Source organism: Perca fluviatilis, chromosome 1 (assembly GCF_010015445.1).
Source record: "Perca fluviatilis chromosome 1, GENO_Pfluv_1.0, whole genome shotgun sequence".
NCBI lineage: Eukaryota > Metazoa > Chordata > Actinopteri > Perciformes > Percidae > Perca > Perca fluviatilis.
Genome location: NC_053112.1, coordinates 1,776,950 through 1,782,792, shown reverse-complemented (window position 1 = coordinate 1,782,792; position 5,843 = coordinate 1,776,950). Strand labels below are relative to the sequence as shown.

Genomic DNA, 5,843 nt, shown 5'->3' with positions numbered 1-5,843 from the left:
TCGGTAGGGATTCCATCGATACCAGGAGATTTACCAACTGAAAATGAATTAATTGCTTCCAATAACTCCTGCTCTGTTATTTCGCCTTCACAGCTTAATTGCTGCGAAGTAGAAAGTACAGAGACATTGTTTAAAGGGAAATATTGCTCAGTCACACCATTTAGGGGCTCCGAAATTGCATCGTTAAAGATATAGAGCTTTAAAATATTCAAATTCTTAATCGCATGTCCTCTAAAGGAACATTTAAAAGCCTCCCAGACATTATGTGGATTAGAGGAGTTTTCATTATCTTCAAAGAATTCCTTGATAGATCTCCTGGTAATGTCAACAAATGAATCATCATTTAAAAGCGATACATTGAACTTCCAGTAACCCCGTCCTCTGGAACATTGCAGATTATCAATCAGCAATGTAACCAGACTATGATCAGATCTCAAGCTGTCACCAATACAACAGTTTAATACTCTAGGAACCAATGCAAAAAGGAATCAGAAAATAATCGATTCTACTGGCCTGTTTTCCTCCTGCGCCATGTATACCTCATCGTTTCTTTATTTAGTAAACGCCAGATATCAACAAGATCTAATGATGCAACCATTTCTTGAATTTCCCTAAGTGCATGAGGATGATTGGTTTTGGTTCATTATTAGTATTATTGTTTTGTGATAAGATTCAGGGTTCGTATTACACCTTTTTCCAAGGTCAAATTCAAGCACTTTTTTGGATACACCTGTGCTGTTCCTACTATGACATGTCAACATGTCTGCCGTGCAAAAGGCCTATAAAGGTATAAGCAACACCTTCTCACACCTTCCTCCTCCCATCTGTTAGATAAAGACACACCTTTGCTCCATATTGACCAGACAACATCCTGGTATTTCACAATAACCGTGTAAATCAGAGGGAGGAAACCTAACAACGGAGCTGCAGTAAGAGCAACACTGGAAAGAGGAGAGATACAACGTCACACTCCAGAAATGAAAGTTAAGTTTGTCAGAGTGTCGGCCACGCTGCAGTCGAGACAAGTCTCTGTTTCTCTCTGAAAGAAAACTCAAACTGACTTCATCAGGTCTTTCTCAACAACACAGCAGAGTCTCTGCCAAACACTGGTGAGTACAGCTGGTCAGATTTACACTTTCTACAACCAGGATTAACACTAAACTTCAGCTCTACTCAGGCAGCAAGTTCCTCTCTTTTTCATTTCTTGTGAAATTGGTAACAATATAACTCTGGCTGTTTGTCCACAGGCCCACTATACAGTAGCCCACTTTACCATCTCTAAACAGTCTCTCTGTGTCAGTTCTCAGGACTTTAGGAACTTGGATCTGTGGTTTTCTGTCTGTTTACTGATTTCACACTGCATCCTCTATTTCCTCTGGCTGTTTCACACTAAAAAGCTTTCCACAAGAAAACTAGTGGAAGGCTTTTATTGGGAAGCAGCTAGAGAATATGAACTGTTTGACAATATATAGATACTGACAATGCTTTGCTGAAGCTAAATAGTTGGTCACCTCCTCTTACTTCTTCAAGTTAAAACGATACGCTATGAGAACCTCTATCTTACAGAGGACTTTACATACACCAAGGTGATGTTTAAGATTTAGGTTTTAACTTATGCCTTAGAACTTTTCAGCTGGTGCAACCCTTAAAATGTTAGTAGCACGTAAACTCCAACCTAATTATAGATAGTTTCAGACTAGTCTATTGCTGCGTTCCAAACACAATTTTAACCCTTAAGTTACGACTTAAAGTCACAACTCACGACTCGGTAGTGTTTCAGGCAAAGTCACAACAAACCCTTCTAGCTAGTATTAGCTACGCGTGCTTTCGGCTACCTAATGCTGAGGTTAGCTAGCTAGCTGATACTAGCGATTTCAAATCGGCGACATAATTTGTGCTTCATTTAATAAACATAACCTGTAGTAGTTCTAAGGGTGTCACGATTTCGATTTTGAATTGAAATCGATTGAAATTAAGTCACAATCTTGAATATCGAATAAAAAATGGAATCGTCGATACTGCCACGCCCCATGTCACGTCCGGGTCGGCTTGTCAAGCGGGAAAAACACGTGTTTAAGTGCTGCGAGTCAGTCGACCTCCTGTAACTTAGTTACCAGCCAATCAAAAGACAGCACGGCAACTGCAGATGCAGGAGACGCATCGACAGAACTTGAGCCCCCTCCTCTCTCACTGAAGTGTGTGAAAGTGTGGAAGTATTTTGGATTTCCAGTGAGTTATGTTGACAACGTTCGTTGTCGAAAAAAGCCACAGTATGCAAGCTCTGCTATGTGCATGTACCATATTCTGTGTGTTTACCATTGCACATTAGCCTAGCAGCTAGCAGATATTCCTTCTGCTTGTAGCTTTATCCCAACAAAACCGCACGGTTGAATTTTTAGCCTGCATGCACGTTTTGTAGCCTAAACAGAGCAGCTTATATTGGTTATATTAGAGAGAACAACAATTTAGCGGACTGCCCGAAGTCGCCTCCTATTTGCTATCATTCTGCTCAGCTGCTGTGCTGGCCCGATGGTGTTTTAAGCCCCCAACCAAGCCTTCAAGGTAGCGCTACTACCGTCGTCTTCAACCATAACCATAGTTCAAAAATGGCATAGCAACCTATGCTTAAAAAAAGAAGTAAAAATCGAGAAACGAATTGTGACCTTAGAATCGAAAATGTAATCAAATCGAGGATTTGGAGAATCGTGACAACCCCTAAGTAGTACACAATCATATGTGTATTGTTTTGATTACAATGTGCGGAACTACTTTACGTTGCTTATTTATGTCTATTTATTTATATTTCTCACCGTTAATCACCGCACAGCATCAACAGGGGGCACCACTGTTGTTTATGTGTGTGTGAGGTTAAAACCTGTAACTGGGAGTACAACGATGCTACCGAGGTCACGGGTAGTAACTTATGGGTTTAACGGTAACGGTTTGACAGCCGTTCCAGGGCACTTTCGCGAGTAGAAGGTTATGTAAACACGGTTAACGGGTTGCCTGGAACACAGCATATGTTTGAACTTACACATACGTCTTGCAACTACCACGCACCACCAACCACAACAACAACCCAGTGCAGATAGTTAGGCATTGTATTATCTCAAATGTCTTAAAAATATATAGTGTGTTTAGACAGTGAAAAACCCGGGGCACCAAAAAATAATAAAAAATGGGGGGCCCCCCTGGGGTGGGTATATAGTGGGTGGTGGGGTGGGAAAGGAGGGAGGGTGGTGGTGGGGTTGTTTGCTTCTTTTTTTTTAAAAAAAAAAAAAAAAAATTAAAAAAAAAAAAAAAAAATTTAAAAAAATTTTTTTTTAAAAAAAACAAGTGTGAAAAGGGGGAAAGGAAACCAAAAAAAACCCCAAAAACAGATGTTGGGGTCCTTCGGTTGGTTGTGTTTTTGTGTTTTTCCTATAACCAATACAAAAAAAAAAAAAAAAAAAAAAAAAAAAAAAACAAAAAAAAACATGACCAGTACCTGTGTCCGATGTGTAACAAGGTTTTCAACACAAAACCTGAGCTGCATGTCAACACTTTCATCTCTGAGATGGTTGCTCAGTTCAGACAGTCAGCTCAACAGAAAGCCAGCAGCAGCAGCTCAGAGCAACAAGTGTCCAAACCAGGAGAAGTTCCCTGTGATGTCTGCACTGGAACCAAACTGAAGGCCCTGAAGTCCTGCTTTGTGTGTCTGGTCTCCTACTGTGAGACTCACCTGGAGCCTCATCTGACAATGTTACGCCTGAAAAGACATCAGCTGATCGACGCTGTGGAGAACCTGGAAGGCAGGATGTGTACAAAGCACGATAATCCTCTGGAGCTGTTCTGTAAGACCGAACAGACTTGTGTTCGCATGCTCTGCACTGTTTTTAGATCACAAGATGCATGATGTTGTTCCTCTGAAAGAAGGATATGAAGGAAAGAAGGCAGAGCTGGGGAAGACAGAGGCTGAAATTCAGCAGATGATCCAGAAGAGACGACTGAAGATTCAGGAGATCAAACACTCAGTCGACCTCAGTGAGGAAGATGCAGACAGAGAGATAGCAGAAGGTGTTCAGGTCTTCACTTCTCTGAAGGAGTCTGTTGAGAGAGGCCTGAATGAGCTCATCGACACGATCAAAGAGAAGCAGAAAACAAGAGAAAAACAGGCCGAAGCTTTCATCAAAGAGCTGGAACAGGAAATCTCTGAGCTGATGAAGAGGAGTACTGAGGTGGAGCAGCTCTCACGCTCTGAAGACCACCTCCATCTTCTCCAGACTGTCCAGTCCCTAAACATCCAACAACCTCCACCCACCAAGGACTGGACAGAGGTCAACGTCCATCCATCATCATATGAGGGGATTGTGGTGAAAGCTGTGGTTCAGCTGGAGGAGACACTCAGTAAAGAGATGAAGAAGCTGCTTGAAGCCGAGCTGAAGAGGGTCCAGCAGTATGCAGTGGATGTGACTCTTGATCCTGATACAGCACATCCTAATCTCATCCTGTCTGATGATGGCAAACAAGTGAATCTTGGTAATGTGAGGAAGAATCTCCCAGACAACCCAGAGAGATTTTCTAAGTGTGCTAATGTTTTTAGGAAAGCAGAGTTTCTCTTCAGGCAGATTTTACTTTGAGGTTCAAGTTAAAGGAAAGACTGAATGGGATTTAGGAGTGGCCAGAGAGTCAATCAACAGGAAGCGAAGCATCACACTGAGCCCTGAGGATGGTTACTGGATTATATGGTTGAGAAATGGAAATGAGTACAAAGCTCTAGCTGTCCCTTCAGTCCTTCTCTCTCTGAAGTCTCCTCCTCAGAAGGTGGGGTGTTTGTGGATTATGAGGAGGGTCTGGTCTCCTTTCTCCTTATGACGCAGATGCTGCAGCTCTTATCTACTCCTTTACTGGCTGCTCCTTCACTGACAAACTCTTCCCATTCTTCAGTCCCTATCTGAATGAAGGTGGTAAAAACTGCTGCTCCTCTGATCATCTCTCCTGTCAGAGTAAACTAATCACTTAACTTTGATTTATTTATTTTCATTCAGGGAAACAAATGTTAATAATTAGTTTTGATCGGATTTTCTATCTTTTAAATGTGGTGATTGATGTTCACTTCATTGTTAAGACTTGTTTAATTATAGATATTCCATTACATAGTCAACAAAATCATTTAATGCATTCATCTCTTCAACACTGCATCAGAATATCTATTTTTAAAAACCTCTGTTAAATCCACAGACATTTATTTTAACTTCCAGAAGAAATCAGTTTCAAAAGACACCTTCATTTAAGAGTAAGTCTGCATCCACAATATATGAAAATTTTGAGACCGACTCAACTTTTGGAGAAACGCAACCCTGTGTCACGCCATGTGGCCAATCATGTAACAGAGACCAGAGTTGTCAGTGTTTTGAGGAAATTTCCTTCCAGTTGCACTACCCTGCGTTTCAAAACACCAAACACAGGCTCTGAACTGCCCGGGAGTTTGGGGAACAGCTGACTGTTTCCTCAGTCCCTCCCTCCGTCCCGCTTATTGTTTCCTGCAACAACAAAGCACTTCGCTATATCTCACTCATCTCTTTTCTTTCTCCCGGAAATAAAGCTGCCTTCAAGTTCAGTCGGAAATGTCGAGATCTATAAACCATCTGACAGAAAACAGTGAGTGTGAAATATAAAGTGTACTTTGGTCTGAACGCAGCTTAAGGTCTATTACATGTCTATAGTGTCTACAGAACACAATATGAGTCGTTATTATACAGGTATAAAAGGTTAATGAATGTTTCTATTTTTTCTGAAAAGTGTTTTGGTTCATTATTAGTCACTTTGGTTATTTTTGGTTTGTTTTGTGGGTAAGTTTGGTT

At 41.2% G+C, this 5,843-nt stretch overlaps 1 pseudogene; it reads left to right on the top strand.

Annotated features, from left to right (window-relative positions):
- Positions 1-4,103: 4,103 nt before the first annotated feature.
- Positions 4,104-5,076, top strand: LOC120566844 (annotated as a pseudogene).
- The last annotated feature ends 767 nt before the right edge of the window (positions 5,077-5,843 follow it).